Raw genomic sequence first — 22,020 nt, 5'->3', positions numbered from 1 at the left:
TTCCTGCGACATTGTCGCATTCGTGGAACGGGTCTTACGACCCCGCGAATCTCCGAACGTGAAGGTTGCAGTGTTTGTGACGCAACAGAAGCCAAAGGAACCATCTTGTGCAATTAACATTATTTGTGCTTCTATTGGTGTTTATTGACCAAGAAAAATTTTATGAATTGTCGCGATGGTAACACCGAGGGTTAGACGTGTTTTACCATCCTTCTAGTGAATTAAACAACATAATTAACACAAAAACACAGGATACGTACAACTGTTCGACCCAACAGACTGGACCCACGCGCGACTGACCCACAGAAGCTAAACAGAACTCGGAACGCATATAGAACGCACCTAGAACGCATACAGAACCTACCACCACCCAGCATAACGCATACACTTCACATTCGAAATCGCATAAGTGTAACAAAGCATACGCAAACAAGAAAGTGTCCTTTATTGCACACTGGAGGTGCTCAGTATCCTCAGGTGCCTTCGTATACACGAATGATTTGAAAATGATAGACTGATACGTGAAAATTGAGTATTGCTTCGTTTCAAAGAAATTCTAGTTAGACAAAGTACAACACACATTTGGAAAATAAGGACCAGTTGGTCAGCAAAGAAAAGGTAACAAAATCACAAAAGATAATTGAGGTTAAAAGAATATGTACATCTAAATAGTTGCAATTTTTCTTCGTGCAGCTAATGCACCTATCCATCAACAGTTTTATACCCTCTCCACAAAAGCTATTACAGATTTCAATTATTTTGGGAATAGTGCAACCCTACTAGCTGCAACTTCAAATTAAAAAAGAATGCTAATGAATCGCCACCGTTGCTGAAAACTTTCCGTCAAAACATTCTGATGAGTTGCGAATATGTCGCATTGAAACGAGTGTGTGTGTAGTTTCGCGTGCAAGATCGATCCCTGATGTTAACATGCCACACTGGTCGTTTCTATTATCATAAATCCTTGAATCTGCTAAAATGTCTCGGTTTGCGATGCTTCGAAGCCAGTGAAAATCCCAAGTCGAGTGTCACGAACCAGCTTACAGAACAAATGTTGAATTTGTATGCAAAGAGACGAACCTGTACACAGAAGGGATGGTTGTTTGAGTATGGTATATGGATAAACAGTTTCGTCAGAAGACAGTGAAACACGTATCTGCAAAGAAAATTCGTTAATCGAGTCATCTAATTAGTGTTAGGTTCAAACCTTTCTCTGAGAACCGGGCCTTTACCTAAATTTATGACCCGACGACCATCGGCAGAGTCCCAAATTGAGAAACTTCACCCTACAGCCTCTGAGCTCGAGGGTGTGCAGCCACATTTCAAGAAAAGTGACACGAGTCATCAATAAAGACGTCTAAATGGCACCAAGCTGAGCTAGCTCCACCCACACGGACATAAAAAGGCTAATTCTTTGAAGAACACGTCAAGTTTTATACAACTCTTACTGTAAAAGAACATCCAAGAATATTGCAACCAGGTGCTCCTTGAAGACACCAGCTTTGTGTGGAAAAATGGCTATTGCCTCGATCTCATTTGAAAAATATCAACATCGTTAACTTAGCTCTCTGTAGGGAATACGTATAACAGCAAGTATTTGCTGCACGTACACGCATACGTGAAAATATTAGAACTTTAGTACTGTTTTTAAGAAGCGATATATGCGTATTATACTGAAATATTTTAAACGATAGTGATGTTTATAGCAAAAAGGAGCTCCTAAAATTATATCGCAAGAATTAGAAATTAATTCAAAGATAAATGTATTGTAAATATGTAAAATTGGTGAGTTATAAAAATATTGCATAAATATAATATTAGTGAAAAATACCATTAATTAAAAAATAGGAAGGTTCGTTATAACGTTGATTCGTCTTTTGTTGCTTGTGACAGCCTTAAGACGATTTTCCATTTAACTCACTAGCGCCACCACGGTCCATATCTCCAGTAAATGTAATGTAACTATCGTACATATCGTTGAACTGTTTTCTAATTTTACTGATACAATTTTGGGACATTTTCCTTACCACATTCACCATATTGTTTTAAATATTTCGTTTAAACGTTCATATTTTATACACAAAAGTAAACGTTTGCATATCACAATAACTATAACTCATCATCAGAGGGATCAAGAATGAACACAGAATTGTCAAAAGTATATAAAAGTATAAGATATAATATTTTATCCTACATTATTTATTCATATATACTATATACCATAAAAATTAAATTGTAGTATATAGTATAAGTATATAAAGTAGTAAGCAAGTAATAAATATATAAGTATATTATTATCAATATATTGGTTTATTAATATAATTTTTTGAACTTTATTAACTTCTTTTTAGAAATTAAATAGATTTTTAAATTTCTGGAAGAGACTGTATACTTATTTACTAAGGTAAATAAGTATACTACCCTCAAAATTGTCTATGGTCGCAATTGCGAACCTTTGATGAAGTTTCTCAACATCTCTCCTTTACAAAAGTACAGGATTGCTACACGTTTATTATTTATTTACGAAGTCGCAAATGGTTCTCTAAACAATCCACAAATCTTAGGAAATATTGCTTTTCGTGTTTCATCTATGTAATTGAGAGATCCACAATTTTCTCATACCCTCTTATATAAACCAAACTTTGGCTATTAGCCATAACCTATCCAATTGCATTAATAACGCCGTGAGATTTGCCAATCATGTTAAAAAATGATATACACGATTCAAAATAAATAATTATAACTTCTAACGAGTTAAATTATCATAAGATTACAAATTTACTAATTATAGTAATTTTTAGTAAGTTTATATTACAGCTGGTTTATTTTATTAAGTGTCCCAAAATTCAGGCAAGTGATTTTGATAGAAAATGCAGGTTTTTAATTAAGGATTGTAAATATTGCTCAACGATGAAGACGCGTTGTTCTTTCGCGTAGCGCTCCATTTTTAATAACCCTGAACTGTCAGCTGTCATGCTCTCTTTTCTTCTTTGGTGGCAACACTGTACCGCACAAATGGCGCAAAATTCAAATCTTCCGTGAATTTTGGGACAACCGCACCTTGGAATAAAATCTTTATTTTATTTTTATTAGGGCAAAAAATTAGAAATATTTGTGAATTTATTTACAGAATCTTTAATTTTTACTTTTTAATTTTGATTTATTACCAATATTACCATGTTGATGCTAGTGGAGTATATTAATGTACGAAGTTTTTAATTTAATATTTCTCGTTTATCGAACAATGTTTCCCTCCCATTTTCCAGGCAACTTTAATTTCCTGGAGAATTAGTTCCGTTTTACTTTACACACCTAACAGTCTCATATAAGATCAGAATAAAACTACTTTTATCTCGTACATGAAACAAAATCGGCTTTAAGACCCGCAGAATTCGCGAGAAGACGAATTTAAATTCGGTGCGAGCACTTGTAAAGTAACGAAATAACAGTCTTTCAAAGTTCAAAGTTAGTTTCGCGCCACGGGGAAAGTTGCGTATTGGCAGTACCTTAAATCCGAGTGAAAAAGTTAGAATATTTATTTAGGGAAAAGTAAGACTTGTGCTCTCTCGCAGACACTTTAATCCTCTCCTGCATTCGACTTACTTGAACAGTATAGCGAACTATATTTTCATTCCCCTAAATAAAATTTTATTTTATGCTCTACCGATTTTTATAGATCACTGATGCATCGAATTATATGAAACGCCTTAAACCAAAAAATCGAATTTTCTTTCTTTTTAATTTAACAAAAATTCCAAGTATATACAGGGTGTTTCTTCTATCCCGAACGCACTTACTCGTAATTTCTCTGTTATTTCTGACAATGCAAAAAGATGTGCAAGGGATAAATTGCACAGTTCCATGGGACCAATATAACAATGGGAAATTTACGCTCTTCTTGTTCAAGTTAAATAGGATTTTCAGCTGGATTTTTAAAAGGAATTTAATGGAATAAGCACTGAATTATAAATATAGGATATACAACATAAAAATATGAAAAATATACTCATTATACTATACTTTTTATTAATTTATATTTAGGATAAAATATTACATTATACTGTGTCGCATGGTATTCGTTAAAACAGTCTAAACACATTTGACGTGATTTTGGACAATTGGAACAATAGGTCGTAGTGTTTTTACATTTTTCGTAATTGTCTGTCAATATGTTTATGAGTTGTAAAACTTTACCAAGTCTGCTACTCTGTTCTATCGTTTCGTTATTTGCAAAATGCAAGTTTGCTGATAGTCATTCAAAATGATTACAGGAAATGGAAAATTGTAAATAGGGTCCGTTGACCAACATCTGACGAGCGGTGTCTGTACTAGACGCATCCAAATCATCAGTCCGATAACGTTCTAGCGCTCAGACAGTAGGATTTGGGCCCCGCGAGAAACTCAACCGAATCGCGTTGGGCGACGAACGTGTTAAGTGGGCCACAGGCGACGGGCGAAGTGTTCATAAAACTCGGAAATACTATAATTACTATACTATTGTGGAGTCCTCCCCTATGCCGTTTGAGTCGTGATGGTTCAGGTATACCTCGGTGGCGGCGTAGCTAGAAGGGACTGTAGAAAAAGGAGGGGATGCGTTTCGTCCCGGACCTGCTAGCGGACTTATTAGTAAGGCTACCCTAGCAGGCCCTGTCTTAGATCAGGGATACTATTGGAACGACGGGAAGTTATATATATATAGGAATTTGAGGATTTTTCAAGGACTTACGAGAAAGTCCTCCAAGACGGAATCCATCTAGTGGCGAGGGTGAAAATGACGGTCGTTACACTATAATTATACAATTGTTATAACAGGAATTAAAAAACGTTAGGTCCAAAGATGGCGAAGAATCTAACACCAAAAGTTAGCATCCTTTGGTCCCAGTCTGGGCCGGACTCGAACGGAAAGTCTAGTGCCGGTCCCCGGGGACCGGCGTGGCACTTAACGTGTTAACCCTTTGAACGCTATGAACCAATATATGGGTTCTCACTGTTAAGGATTATTAACGGGCAGTATGCGTTGTCCCATCTTGGGAAAACCCCGGACCCAGAAGACCGTTAGGGTCTTCTGGCAGCCAGATTCTGATTGCTGTTTTATTTCAAGTTCCGTGTCCTTTCTTTCTTCATTTTCAATACATTTTCAAACAATTCTTTATTTCCCTCGGGTCACCGGACACGAGGCATTCTTTAGCCACTAATGTTAGAAAGCAGGCAACAGCACTTAGGATTTGGCTGACAATAGGCCTGCAAAGAAAGGGACCAGGCCATGTGCGATGTCGCGACTTTCGGAGCCATAAAGTAACGGGTCCTTCAGGAAGGGTCACGAGTGTGCGGGTGACCCACCAGCAACCCCCTTTGAGGGAGAGGCTTCCTCCACCAGTAAACCTGGTCGCGGAAGACGTTCCTCCCTTCTTTGGAGGCATCTGATTCGCGGACCGAGGGCCCACCCTCGGTCCTGTCAACCACCAATGGGAAAAACCGATTTCCCTTTGGCAAGCATGGGCTTCGAAAGATCGTGCATCGCAATGATGATTTGGATTATATAGAAATTCTGGAATGACAGCGAATGTTTGTGTTATCCCTCGAGAATTTAGCAATTGACTACACAGAACAGAGTACAGCCAACGTCACACTACTGTTGCCATTATATTAGTTTGGTCAGCGATGACATAAATTGCACACCAATTCTAGTATTATCGGTGTATACTACGTATATGTCCATAGATAATTCCAATTGATGGTACGGTACTCGTTACATCCACAGATATAGCACTGTAGCCGCTGGATTAATCAGCTCAATGATGATATAAATTCCATAAAATATCGAGATTGACAAAATACAGATCCACTGGCCCTACAGGTATTTACAATTGAAAACACATTACTTAGTACAGCCATCATCACAGTTACGTAGCCGTTGGACTACTTTGTCAGTAACAGTAACAATCAACAGTAACAGTCAACAGTCAGATCATTACCAGTCAATCAGTCAAGCAGTATCAAACACAGAGAGTTCAGTACACATCACGCAGTCTGCAAAGACAGTCTCCATCATCAACCAGTACACAAGCTATGTGGATAATCAGTCCAGTGGATTGACTATCTGCTATAAAATCAAGTCGGGCACCTACAACTCATAACGTGTGGCAACGTCCAAGCATTGGACATTTGAGCGGAAGACAGCCGAACCATTTGGTCCTTCACGCCCGTCTACAGCACAATGGGCCTTACAATCCAACAACGTGCCTGCCACGCGAACTGAGCACCAGATTGGGTCCGTAACACTCACCTAACCATTCAATTTGAGCTATGAACGCATACATGGGTTCTCACACAACCATTCAATCTGAGCTATGAACGCTATATAGTTTTATGAAATAATAATTTTGTAATAAATGCACAATACAAAATTATTAAATTTTCTATTTAAAAAATATAATTTACTATTTTTTACATTGTGTTACTACTGCTGTATTTTGTATATTGTACTTTTTATAGGTTATTATTGCTTAACACTAGGTTTACGGACGCTATCTGTATACCTATTTCTAAAGACACCTGTCAAATTGACAGGTAAAGGAAACCACGTGCCATTTTTTTGTAACGATTAGTTTAATTTAAAAACAATTATATATTATATTTACAGTGTTAATATAAGTTAACCCTTTGCACTCGAGAGGCGACTCTCAGTCACCGTTTAATCAAATTCTAAACATCATTATTAATTAATATCTCGAATTTAAAATTGCCCAACAATGCGTGGAATATCGAGGTAATATAATTCTACGTCTTGCAATTAATTTGCACTTCTTATTTACTGTTTTGAAAATATCGTCGACTTTATGGCAGAAAGTTTTCGAATTACTATTTTTCTGCAACGAAAAGATCGCCGAGTGCAAAGGGTTAACTAAATTTGTTACCATCGTATAACTGAAGCAACCCTTCTGTTCCGCGGTGCATATGGAGTATCCCGCTTTGACATCGCAAAATAAGCCGTGAGGTCGGTATTTCCAAGGTTTATAACACGATCGGAAAGACAGACTATTTTAAATTTGGGCTCTAGGTATATTGGAGGGCAATGAAACTAATGTTCTTTCAAATCTTCATTTCGCCTACGCTCAATAGCCAAAGGACGTATTATAAACCTCGGTAATTCTGAAGGGTCATCCCGAAGTCCCGCTAAGGGTAACAATCTACCGACGCACCGGACCTGGACGAACACCGTTACTGTTCCGTCCCGAAGAGCGTGTTTAGAATATGATTTTATAATTAAGGCCTACACTTTTAACAGACCTAACGGTTTATTTTATATTTTATACCGCGACTGCAATTCCGGAGGTTCGATGTGCCTCAACGCCGTTCTAGCGGATTAAGCTTATAAAGGTAAAGCAAAATTAGGAATTTTACTAGTACCAGACGCGACAGATGGGACCCACTTGTGACAGACCCAACAAGCGACGGACGGACGGCACTTATAAATCACGTCATTGACCATCAGAAATCGGCTCCTTGACAGTTTCCTACTCCTTCGCCAAAGGTCCTTATGTCACACCCTCTGTCCAATTAAAACTCTTTACCTTTCCACCACCGACATCTATTTTACCCAATCAGAACTAAACTAGAGAAAACACCGGACCGAACACGACGAGACAGGACATAGAGCAAAATCGAGAAGTCAGTTCGTCTTCGGCACCGATCCTTCAAACATCTAAATTACACATACAAACGCGTGTTCGAAACGGTACTCCGTTAACGTCTACATTATAACTATTCTACGCTTTTCTGTAAATAAACACTCTCTTTTGACCACACACATTCTGGATCCTTATTATCGCAACTAGTCACGTAATATTAATTTGGCGCGTGATAAGCGTTCTTGGAAATCGAAGAGATTCGATACCATAGGACACTACAGTAACCCTTAGGAAAAACCCATGACCTCACGCCCGCTCAAGTGTCATCCCACCCTTGCAGAAGAAGGCGCGCCAAGGGCGCATGAAAGGGGTGATCCCGACACTTAGGACGCCGCTGATTGGGAAATTAACATTTTTCTAAACAACCAATCAGCGCACATCCTCGACATGCCAAAGCGAGGAACTGACTAGCGCAAAAGGATCAGTCAGTCAAACCACAACGTTCAAACAGTCAACTTCCAACTTTCAAACAGTAAAACCTTCTACTTCATCGTGACTCCCGGAAGGGAGTCAGGAAGAAATAGATTAACATTCGGACTACCAAACAACAGTAACAGCTCTAGACCGTAAAACGTCTAGAGCACCCCACGCGTTCATAAGAAGGCAATAACTTCGATACATTCGCGACGCGTGGGAACACCTTCCGTCAAATTGACGGGTTCCGTAAGTCTAGTGTTAATGAAATTAATGCTTCTGTTACGATCTTTGCAGTCACTGCTCAAATTATTTCAATTACAATCAACATATTTTGAAATGAAATTTCAGTTAGTTGCGCATGCGCTTCATGGTAAAAAGCATGTAATTCGTATATCTTCGTTAACACTAGAACTAGCAACCCAGTCAAAATGACTGGTCTCAGGATTTTCCTTTTTGCAATCACCGAGCACATACACCTGCTTTAAGAATAAAATTGGTATCAACTCGTATTAAGAAAGAACTGTAATCAATATATTCACTCGTATTCATCGTACCGATTGAAATTACTATAATCTGTGCACGTTATAGTTAGGTACCCATTAAAGATCGGTAGTTCTAGTGTTAATTGTGATATTACAGCTGACAATAAAACGAATTCTTATCCACGTACAATATCATGACCTTCAGATGACCTCGAATACTAAAAATCACGTCTAAAGTAAAAACGAGGATCATTCAGATTCTTTTTTTCGTGAAATATGAAAAATTATAAAACGTTAAGTATATCTGAGATTTAACTTGTTTCGCGTGGTTGTTTTGAACAGTCTGAAAGTGTAGCCACCAATCTTTAGACACAAAAAGTCACAAACTGTAGATTGGAATGTCTCTTTTGTACAGTTTATGCATAGCATAAAATGCAAGGATTTCGTTATCTTTGTTCCTTTTCGTGGCTCTTAAGGAAAGAGACGCCGTCTTGGGAAAAGGACGTCATTTTCCTTTAGAACGTCGCTAGTTCGTTAATTATGAAAATGTTTTAATTTCCGTAATTCATTATAACGAGTGCATGCTTTTTGTTCCAGGATGATTCGCGAAACAATTTTTCACACCGCAGTGGAACAATGTTACTTTCGCATGGCTCAACTTTTCTTCGTGTATATACAATGTATTTTTTCATATTTATAGGTTACTTTTATTTTTTCACATTGCAATCCATCACTTTACGCGTATTTTGTATAAAATTTATTTTATATAGCATATTTTTAATATGTTAAATATCTTAAATATCTTAAATATCTTAATTTATATGTAATTAAATGTGCACCTTAAGTATCTTGTATTTTCTTATATACTTTTTGTATATACTAAATGTTTTAAACATATAATTCGTATGTAATTAAGTATGTATTTTATTTTTAATAAAATATATTTTATTGTATGTACGTTATAGTATATGTATTATATAATGTGTCTCATTTATAATGAATATCAAAATTATTTTCATTCATAACGATAATAAAAGTAAAAGGACGACTAAAAATTCTATGGGTTTCAAAACGTAAATCTGATAATAAAGATGAGAACAGTTCGCTCAATGTCACCTTCAAGGTTATTTCTTGTCCACTACAACGTTGCATCATAAAAAAATAATTTTATCACCGTCTATGTTTATCAACTATTGTTAGTAATAAGTCTGTAAAAGGAAGTATACGTAGCTAAATGGCCTTCAGACTTACAACTGCTTATTTATGGGGTAAACCAGATAAAAAGGTGATACTCTCCATTATATTAGACTATTTCGTTTGTCATCGCATAATTCGTGATAAATAAAAAATCAATAACAAATCATTTATATTTTTTTTTATAAAATATATAATATTTATAATATTTTTCTTTATACCATTATAACAAAAAATACCAAAAGTCTCGAAAAATGCTAATATTTCGAAGTCCTTTATCACTAGTAGAAGTGAAATATTTTTAATATATTTATTAAATTAACAATCCCAACAAATATCGTATAATTAAGTATTTGATCTTCTGGAAAAAACAAAATTCCCAAGATAACACTAAGCCATGTATTATACCTATTCTCTTTGTCACTAGGACTATCAAACCAATTAAAATAACTGATTTTAGAATTTTTATTTATCCAATTATTAAAAACATACAATTATTTTTGGAAGAATTAATATCAACCTTTATTAAAATAGGAACATAATTATATGTGTAAATCTACTTCAGTTGCACCACTTTAATTGACATCGTTTATGTATAGTAAATTTAAGTACAGGTTAAATGCTAGTAATTTTAGTATTAATTCTCATGATTTAATATTTATGCAACCTTCTGCATGAAACATCTCAAATATTTACTTTGCAATATTTTTAACTAAATGTTTTTCACGGAAATTTTGTATAAATTTTAAAAAATATATCCTATGTCCACCATTACTAACCTCTTCATACGCGCAGACAAGATGTCTCGCGAAATAAGTATGCCCCATTCTTTGGACGAAATATCTCATGACGTAATGAAAAGACATACTTCGATCAAGATATATTAATATTACAAGGAAATAAAGAAAATTTTTGCTCTTCGGTTCGTACATTTTTAGCATAAAATATAAAAATAATCATATAATGAAAAATAAATTGAAATAAGAAATAAAAATTTTTTGTTAGATGCGTTTAATGTTAATTTACCCAATTTCTATTCAATCATTTTCTATTTGAAATTATATATGGATCTACAAAAACATTTAACATCGTTATAGACTATTGTTCAATGTGATTGTATAACAAATGACATCCCCTATATAATCATTAACACGACTGCGTAACATGAATTCATCCATAACGCATATTCCTGTCGATGTTCAATCTGCCAATTGTGTCGGCAGTGCTGCAAATGGCTGCGGGCAGAACCTCTCAATTTTCTATCCGAAAAGTTCGTGGCTACTTTTATTGAAACAGTTATTTCAGTATAATTATCAACGCGAACTACTTCCCGCCTAATTGCCTGACTAATAACCTAAAAAACGTTGTTCGATATTAAATTTCGAATTTCGAATCTCAAATACTTTCGAAAATTCACGTACACATACGTGTCAAGAAAATATTGACGTTATACCGCGTTATATCCTAAAAACATGCATACACGTTTAACTTCTCTTCCACACGAAAGCACATTCTCAAATGCAAATAATGAAAAACAGATCCGCGAGATTCCCCCATCCAAAGCGTGTTGTAAATATCGAGTCGCGCGATGTCTCGCCCACGACTGCGAAAAGGTTTACCATCTCGAAGTGCTCGAAACCACGGTACGCGTACGATCGAGACGAAACGAAAGTGGAGCTGGAACGGAACCGGACGAGACGTTTCCTCGGACAAATCGCGAGAAACCCGCCGCGTTATCTACTTTCCACAAACATGCGGAGTGTATCCGATCAATAAACGGCTGGCCTCCGCCAGGCTCTCTCCTCCGGTGTAACCGTCGAATCTTGCCGCGCCGCGACTCTCGCTGCCGATGCAAAAAAGGAACAGGCGAACCTCGGCTCGCGGCGGTTAGGCGATCACGCCACGTCTCCCCTCTCTGCTCGACTCGAATAAAAACACGAGCAACAGTTTGCTTCGAACCCACTGTCTCTTTGTGCCGAGGGAAGGGGTAGGGGAGAGGACGATGCGACCGGAGAATAAACTGGAACAAAGGTCCGTGAGACGATTCGCGACGCAGTGGAGAGTAGACGATACGCCGTAACGGTGAAATTCGAACGTCGGAAACACGGAACCGTCGGGCTGTTCGCGTACGCGTGCTTGCGTCCCAGGCGAAAAAATAACGAACCGACGACGCTATTTATGATTGAGCGGTGTACGCGATGAATTATTCCGCGTTTCGGCAGAGGTAGGAAAAGTAAATTTAGTCACGCAGCTTCCGCGGCTCTGCGAGAAGCCGAGACTCGCCGCTCTTCTAGGTCACGATGCACGATTATTGAGCGCGATTCGTCGTCGATGTTTCGACGAAAATTATTAATACGCTTGCACAATAACTAGTATATAGATTCGCGGACTTCCTCTGGAGGATTGAATTTGGATTTATACACGGATTCGAATTTTCAAACGATCGTGTTTCATGCACAACGCGTTGTGATTATCGCTGTTACGAGGGTGAAAGGCACTTGATTCCAGGAAAGTTTTAATTGAGGTGTCAATCACGAGACAAAACGGTAAATCCTATAGTTAGCCTACCTTATCTCGTGTTTGCTCGGTCAGATTTTTTCTTTATACTTTTTTTTTTTTATTTTTTTATTTTGGATCGGACGTGAAAAGCAAATTGTCACTATCTTTTCAAAATTAATATTTTGAATGGAATATTGACATTCGATGTTATATAATTTTTTTATTTTGTTTTCCTTTTGAATCTTTTTGTTTTAGATACCGATTGATGAATTGATGTGACGGTTGGAACTTTTCTTTAAATTTTTTTTCATTATCTTGTTCGTTTAATGGTAAGATGAAGATAATTAGTGTCTTGACCTCGAGAATTATTTTTAGAAAACATTCCGTGAGGTATTTTTCACATAACATCATATGCTCTAAAAAAAAATCATAACGTTTGAAATTATATTTTAGAAAATCTTTATCGACTTTTGTAACCTTATTTACTTAAATCAAATCTTATTACTAATTGACACGAGTAAACACTTTAGAAAATATTATTATTTAAGAGTATGTGACATGAAGTGTTGGGAAAATTTGTCCATAACCTCAAATGTTCCTATTTTATTAAAATATTATAGAAATATTACTTGCAAAAATAAATTGTATATTTAATTTGAAAATTGATTATAAAGAAATTTCGTTTTATTATAATATTAATGATATTCTTACTAATTATTTGTATTATATAAATTAAACATAACTCCATTTGTTACTTGACCTACTTATTGAAGGCTAATGCTACAGTTTCGTTATCTGTAACGTTAAGTTCGTAACATTTATTAGCGAAAGCGAAACACGCAGTTATTCGTAAATCTGGAATATTATGTCATAACGTTCAATAATCAATCTTGGATTATGTATATTCATCACATTAACTGTGCCATAGAGATATTTAGAGCTGTAGAACAAATTTGATAATGAAAATATTTAACCCTCTATAAACACAATCTTCTTTCCAGCTGGAAAAAGCAATTTTAATTGATTATAATTTTTCATCATGTCCTAAAACTTGAATATTATTAATATTTACAATGTTATAGTAATACACTATAATAGCACAGTGATAAAAAAATTAAAATGCGAATTGAAGAAGTTAGGTTATGTAACCTCCAAGTCACGTGACGTTATAGAGTTAACCAATCAATATTTGTTTTTTCAAAATCAATTTTAATCTATTTTCTTTTTGATTTTGTCAAAGTAATTATATGAAGTCAGTTCAACTGTGAAATAATTTCAAAATTGTTTGAATATTGTACTTGATCATGTAAATATATTAAAAAATCTCTCGACAAGTTTGAAAAAGTAAAATATTTTTTAGGAAAATTTTACGGTATTACAGATGGTGTCTTTTAAGTAAGATTAGTTTTAATACAAGACAGAAAATACCAAATTTTTAATAGACAATATGCATTCATATCTTTTACATATGAAATATCTATGAATGTGCATCACATATGACAAAATAGCAAGAGAGAATACCAAATCGATAAATACTTTACAACGTAATACGAAACATTTACTGTTGTTCTTTCAACATACAGGGTGTGACCAAAAATTCTATGCAGGAGAGCAAAGTGTAATTTCTTACGAAAAAATAAATAAAAAATGAGGAACAAATTTTCTTTTATTTAAAACTTACTTTTCGAGAAAATTAATTCTAAAAATCGATTAGATGTGTACGTTTTTGCACGTATATGTGGAAGAAAATTTTTCTTTACTCTTTTTCATCTCAATTGCCTAAACTCTCAAAATTATCCAGACACTGTATGGAATAACAGTAACTATTGTTAATTATATGAATGAACGCATATCCCATAGATTTTGTTGTAATAAATACACATATTATTCGCATGGGAGCTCACTCGCAACTGTTTGCTTCTTTACGCTACGTGGTCCTTTTGTTTCTCACAAGGTGGTACCAACTACTGAATGTCACTCGTCCCTAATATGGTTACCAACCATCAGATTTTTAACATCAATTTTCTCGAAAACTACGTTTTGAATGAAAAAATGTTACTTTACATTTTTGATTTATTTTTGTGCAAGAAATCAATTTCTATTTGCTTAAACAGTACTTTTAGCCATGCTTTGTATAAATTTATTTTATTCGCTGTTAGTTATCAATATAAATTCCTGTAAAATCCATATATAATCCCTATAAATCAATTTAATTAATAAACCACTTTGAACGACTGTAATATGAAAAAGTGGATGTAATACGGAAATAGGAAAAGATAATTGAATTTCAATACTTAACGCTACCATTCCTTGGCGTCACATGATTCAACGAATGACGCAATTAATGTCAATACAGAGCTTTCGAGATAATTATACGTTTTATTTCTATCGATGGGGATGGCAATTGATCACGCACGCGATCACTAAGTTACTATCATTATTGCGATGATCACACCACACCACAGATAAAACATATTCGTTTCCCTTCCCTCTCGTTGCTCCCAGCTGAATACGGGAACGTTTCTGTGCAACTGCAATATCCAAAATGAAACGCGTATGTTTTTCGAGTCATCGTGCGATTCACAGTTAATAAATTTACTCCCATTATAAAATGAAGATTCGGATAAATTAATTAAAACGTGTAAGAAAAAAATACCACAATGTCGTCAATTTTGAAATTGAACTGTGCAAAATGTGATTAAGATTTGTCTATTTTACTAAGTTTTCAATGGAGATGTAAAAAAATATATAACAGAAATATATTTTAAAAATATATAAAAAATAGTTAATAACAGAAATAAGTTGGTTGATATTTTTTTTATGTAACTCGATTAATTTCGTAATTAAAATTTGGAAAGTAGATATGAAAAATAAATTTTCAAAACGTAGAAGAGAAATTGCTAATGTTACAACACAAATAGTTCTCAAATTGCAGAAAAGTGTTATAATTAATAGAGCACTAAAAATGATTAACAGGACAACATAATTAATATCAGATTCCAAATAAAGGAAATATAAAAAATATTAACCAAAAATGTAAACAAAATACAAAAAGGGCCAAAATAAATCTAAAATTGGTACGAGAAAATATACATAACTGATTCATTAAATATATAATTATTAAATTTTCACAAAGGACAGAAAAAGATGGTTCATAGTAGGGTACAATATTAATATAACTTTTTAATAAGGTCATGGAGAAATGTACAGTTAAAAAGTAGAAAAAGTATGGTTAATATTACGACACAATTAATTTCACATTTTTTAAGCAGAAATTTAGATATTGAATTATTAATTGCTTTAGTGAAACTAATATGGTTATTGCAATAAATTTAAATGTAAAAATAGAGATTTCGCTCGTAACATTATTCTAATACCTAACAAATAAGTTCATTTGTCGTTAAAAAAAAAAAATATTTTGGTACCGGTAGATATATTTTAATTATTGTTGTAAATTATATTATTATTCGTTTAAAAAAGTTAAAATGAATAAAATAAATATAAATACTAAAAGGAAAAATGGTAATTATATTTTTCATTAGCTTTAGGACAAATCTAAAATCCATTTCATGTAGAAACAAAAGCGTATAATTTGCAATAAATTACTAGATAAATTACTAGATGCAGAAACTAGGAGTTCTGGAATAATGGATATTTTGAAAGATATCTAGAATAATGATCTTTATTGGACCACTCTGTGCAACCCTTTCAGGCCTATGTTACAAAGGTTTTAATAGACATTTTGGAGCAAAGTTATTACTCATTATTGCGTTACAGTAATAGTTTGTGGAGAGTTCATGTCAGGAACATAAAACCGTTAATATTGTTATCCTGTAAATTCGATTAAAAAGCTTTTAAACGAGCGAAAATTATCTAGAAAGACAAACTGCTCCTTTATAAATGGCTGCACGTTACACGATATCTAAAAATTTTAGGTGTCCACAACATTAAAAAATTCTGGCGTTTATTTAACGTCTTCTTTTCGATTTAAACTACTCGGTAGTCATATTTTTGCGCATAAAATAAAAAAAATATCTGCAAAACTACCGAAGCGCCCTCTCTACTGTCAAATGCATCGGCAACATCGCAAATGATTGCAGGCACCTAACCTCAGTTCTTTACACGAAAAATTTTGTAAGCGGTTTTATTAGAATTAGTAATCATTTTGAACTTGAATATTAACGAAAAAGTCTGTAAACAATTTTATTACATTAATTTAAAATAGTTACTTTACTAGAATATTTACTAAGGTAAACTTTTCCTCGCCAAATTTCCTAGTTTGAATATCGCGTTGTGTACATGTTGTGTACGATGTTGTGTACATCGTGTAATGTTGGTTATAATTTCGTATCTCAATGGTCTCGCAGAAGCATAAAAACAGTTTTACTATAATAATATAAAATAGTTATTAAACTAAATTTTCCCAAAGAAGATGCTTTTATTAAAATATCATGAAATAATTATTTCCGAAAATTATCTAAGCTCAGTATTAAAGTAAACTACGTTTGACATAATCTAATTGATAACAAACTCAAAAATACCTTTCAATATTAGAAATAATTTCTCAATTATCGTCAGAGTACATATGTACATGCATTAATATTATAATTCTTAATTTTTTCCTTTATTACAGAGCATGATTGTTATTATGAAATAATCGATAGACGACACAGATGTACCAACTTCTTCCTTCATTTTCATCCCTGGAATATTGGATTTTTAGTACTTCCCGAAATATTTGTATATCCAAGCTAACAACAAAGAAAAATTGTTAATAAGGACATACTTTTCATTATTTCGTACGATGCAGATGTATTGTTCTAATCCGGTTTTAAAAAAATCGATTTTTTTTACATTTTCTCAAATTGTATGCTTTCGAGAATGTCCATGTAAAAGGATTTGCTCGAATTCGTAAAATTAACAAAGTTATAGACGTTCAAAGTTGGCATTGTACAACGGGTAAACGAAAACTTCAAACGCGTTTGCCTCAAAACCATATTTTTTGAACTGATTTACGGGATATCTCGCGTTTTAGTCGGCCAATTGACTCGAAATTTGGAGAAGATCTTCATCGGATGTATCTTTATCGCGTGAACCAAGGATTTCAAAATCTGATGCTTTTTTCTATTTTTGTTTACCACCGAAAGGACGGAAAGCACAAGGAAAATCGATATTTAAACTTCAAAATGCTATCATTTTTTTAATTTTCGAAATTTTGCTGTTTTGGTGGTTCATATTATAGCTGTATTTATACTAATTAAGATGCTTTTTGGTTTTTTCGTTTTTGATAACCAGATGGTCCGAAATCACGTCAGTCATTCGAGCCCGTTTTCAAAAACATAATTTATCTACAGCTATATAATTTTCACAATTTTCATTAATTTCCTTAAAAAATAAATTATAAATATTCTCCGAGTATAAATTAATCTGAGTGGAAAAACTGCATGCCAAAATGTACCATAGTTTCCCTAGAAAAAAATCCCAAAGACGATTTTTATGGATCTGATTGCAATACCCCCTTAACCCATTAGCTGCCACGATCCCCATTTAGGGATTTTAGAATTTTACGTACAACAATCTGCGCCAAAAATATATTTGGTACGCCTGACAATTTAGTTTTATTCTATATATATCAGTCAATATTATATGTGGCAAAAAGTGTGTATTCTGTGCTTCGTTTCTATACAACAAGCGAACAAATTTAAAATTCGTGTGTAAGTTGAACGGAATAGAATTGTCATATTTGAAGCATTCTACTTTTGGTTTGGTTTTTATATTATAATGAAACACCGTACATAAATATGTAATTTAGAGGTTATAGTAACGATTTGTTACTTACTTAGTCTTTTGTTTTTTATTGAAATGATTTTATTGATCATTTTATAACGATACCCATTTTGGGACTTTTTCAAAAATATCAAATATTTTCAAAACGAAACATAATTTGAATATAATTATACTGTTACACAACCTTCTGTGCATATATATAACTTATCCGGCCAAAAATTTCAAAAAAAGTAATTTGACAGTTAATGGATTAAAAGCAGTTCCTAACCTCGAATTTGCCAGAAATAATTTCTAACCTCAAATTTCCCGGAAGTAATTTCGAATCTCGAATAATCTGAAGAAATATTTACGCATTTACCTATCGACAGGAATATTAACATTCCAAATGAAAGCAATCTTCCAAATAAAAGAAAAGAAAACAACGGATAGCACGGGCTAATATGGCCGCGCGTCCTATTGCGCTCGCGTGCGAGCATCCTTGAATCGGCAACGTGCTACGAATCTTTATCGAATTACGTTCTCTTCCTATCTCGAGCCGAATCATCAGCAGCGTCTGCTGTCTTAACCAGATAAACGGTTTATTACGATCTCGTTAGAAATTCGCGTGCCAAAATAGACCCTCCCACGCGATACACGACGATCCACGTGCGCTAAGGTTCGGCGGTGAAAAATTGACAAAAGTAACGTTCTTGTAAGAACCTCTTCCTACGATTTCCTTCTGTGATTCATGCGTTTTGTAACTTGATAAGCCGTTCACAGAAAGAGGGAAACGCGCTGGATTTGTAACGCTTTCACCGAGAGCATCGATAACTTTTATCTTTCGCACCCGCAAACATTCAGGCCAGTGTCTTTATCTAGGGTGATCCGTCGATACGTAGATAAGATGCGTGCACGGGATAAACGAATCGAGAGGCTTTGATCGAGCTCGGGGATAACCCGGACACAAGGTGGCCTGTACGCGGCAAGAAATTGATGTTCTAAGGCTGCCTGTCCTGCCTCCCACATTATCGGAACCAGATCAATGACAACGGCCCAGTATAAAGAAAGGCTATTCCGACTAGAAACCGTTTTCTTTTCTACGCGAAGAAAATTAGGAATATTAACCCTCTGCACTCGAAGATTCTTTCGTTGCAAAGGGACAGCAATTCGAAGCTTCTCTTATGTTTTTTTACAAAATTTTTCATGGTAAAATAAAAAAAGAAAATCCTATGTTCGCGTGGAAAATGAGCTAATAGAATTATTTATTAATAGATATGAGCCGTTCACTGCATAAATTGATTAACTCCATAAAACAAAAAGTGGAGAAATGCAATGAAATAATGTATATTGTTTTTTAAAATTCCCTTTATAATTTAAATCGAAATAAATATCGTAGAATGCATAAATACAAATGTAACTTTCATCTAACGGTATATAAAATTTATCAGAAAAAATAGCCAAAAGGTAATCGTTAGTAATGTTACCATTTTTATGTTACTGGAAGAGTTAATCGATTTGGCAAGTGAAAAAAGTAATAAATTTAAATTTTACTAAATTTTACTTAAATTCTGATAAGACGGCACTAAAAAATTCACCGTTATCATTCATGGCTTGCTAGTGCATTCGAGTTGCATTATTGCAACGATTTACATTAGAGTACGGAGTTAATCAAAGTGACCTCTGAAATAAATTATTTATTATTCAGTGGCCAACAAATTTTTGTCGTTTAACGGTGTTAATCTTAATTATCAGGGAAAGTTATTATAAATATAAAAAGTTATGACTATACCAAGTGCTTTGACACTTACATTTAAGATTCTTCAAAAAGTGGAGTTAATCGATTTGTGCAGTGAACGGCTCATATACCTGTCGTCCCTTATTCGTTATTTAAGTTATGGTACTGAAACAAATGGCGACTAAGAGTCTCCTCTTGAGTGCAAAGGGTTAGTATTGCAACTAGAAACCGTTTTCTTTTCCATGCAAATAAAATTGGGAATATTAATCCTCTGCATTCGGAAATTCTTTCGTTACAAAGGAACAGCAGTTCGAAGCTTCTCTTATATTTTTATACAAAATGTTGAAGTGTTTACTTCATATGCTAGGGGATCAGAAAGAGCTGCAATCTCATACCCTTTTTCATAACTCTAGTTTTGTCTCTCCATGTAAATAGTTAACCCTTTGTACTCCAGAGGCGCTTCTCAGTCGCCATTTAATCAGATTCTAAAGATGAATGTTAATTAATATATCGAATTTACAATTAGCCAACAATGCGTCGAATATCGAAGTAAAATAATTCTACGTCTTAATTTGCATACGATTTCCCATTTACTATTTTAAAAATATCGTCGATTTCATGGCAGAAAGTCTTCGAATTACTATTTTCCTGTAACGAAAATATCGCCGAGTGCAAAGGTTTAATACGTGAGATATACCTTCCTAAGGATAGAATAAAGATAATTATAAAATGAAGATAATTATTTCTTTTTACCCATAATCCCAATACAAAATTTTTCATGGTAAAATAAAAAAAGAAAATCCTGTGTTCGCGTGGAAAATGAGCTAATAGAATTATTTCGTTTCATTATACCGCGTCTAGTTATTTCCGATATAGCTATCGTCCCTTATTCGTTATTTAGGTTATGGTACTGAAACAAATGGCGACTGAGAATCGCCCCCCGAGTGCAAAATTATTAGATATACATTCGTTCGTGCAAAAGATATTAATAGTTGAAAAATTTGTTATTTCTTGGTGATTTATGACTTACTTCAAAATTTGCTTCTCTCACATCGATTTTTCAAATGAATTTGTCTTCTAATTAATTCGGATCATCGACGTTTTACTCTACAAAAAGGCTCAAATCATTCGTTTTGTCTAGTTTTAACCCCTTGCACCCAACGATTTTTTCGTTCCAAAGAAATAGCAATTCGAAGACATTCTGCCATAAAATCAACGATATTTTTATCACAGTAAATGAGAGTATAGAAATTACGACGTAGAATTATTTTCTTCGACATCCCACACGTCGTTGTGGTATTTTAAATTCGACATGTTAACATCGATCTTCGGAATTTGATTAAATGGCGACTGAGAGTCGACCCTCGAGGGCAAAGGCCTAACCTTTTGCACCCAACGATTCTTTCGTTGCAAAGAAATAGCAATTCGAAGACATTCTGCCACAAAATCGACGATATTTTCGCAGAAATCGTATAAAAATTACGGTATTTTAAATTCGACATGTTAATTAACATGGATCTTCGGAATTTGATTAAATGGCGACTGAGAGTCGACCCTCGAGGGCAAAGGCCTAACCTTTTGCACCCAACGATTCTTTCGTTGCAAAGAAATAGCAATTCGAAGACATTCTGCCACAAAATCGACGATATTTTCGCAGAAATCGTATAAAAATTACGGTATTTTAAATTCGACATGTTAATTAACATGGATCTTCGGAATTTGATTAAATGGCGACTGAGAGTCGACCCTCGAGGGCAGAGACCTAACCTTTTGCACCCAACGATTCTTTCGTTGCAAAGAAATAGCAATTCGAAGACATTCTGCCACAAAATCGACGATATTTTTATAACAGTAAATGAGAAATCGTATAGAAATTACGACGTAGAATTATTTTCTTCCCACACAACTCTGCGTTATTTTAAGTTTGATATATTAATTGTCATCGATCTTTGAAATTTATTAAATTAATTTCTTAATTTCACTCGCCTATTGAGTGCAAAGGGTTAACTCGCCATAATATTCTTCGTTTGGGAGAAAAGAAATTTTAGGTTATGTCTGACACTACTGAATCGGGCAAATTAACTGGCTTTAGACTGTTGTTCTTGCAGTCACTGAGAACATGCAGATGGTTTTGGTACATGTATGTTGGCTTTTATTGGATGGGATAGGAACGTAATTGTACGTGTATATTTATTTACCTTCGTCGCACTAGTTTAATTATTATTTATGTCTGCTA

General features: G+C 34.3%; 1 protein-coding gene across 1 annotated transcript in view; it reads right to left on the bottom strand.

The window, feature by feature from the left end:
• The window catches only part of Ca-alpha1T (Ca[2+]-channel protein alpha[[1]] subunit T), a 295,869-nt gene that overhangs the window by 248,831 nt on the left and 25,018 nt on the right, over window positions 1-22,020 (bottom strand). The window lies entirely within an intron of this gene.

The sequence above is a fragment of the Eufriesea mexicana genome, unplaced genomic scaffold, assembly GCF_001483705.2.
Source record: "Eufriesea mexicana isolate 0111107269 unplaced genomic scaffold, ASM148370v2 scaffold953, whole genome shotgun sequence".
Taxonomy (NCBI): domain Eukaryota; kingdom Metazoa; phylum Arthropoda; class Insecta; order Hymenoptera; family Apidae; genus Eufriesea; species Eufriesea mexicana.
This window is presented reverse-complemented; position numbering and strand designations above follow the sequence as displayed.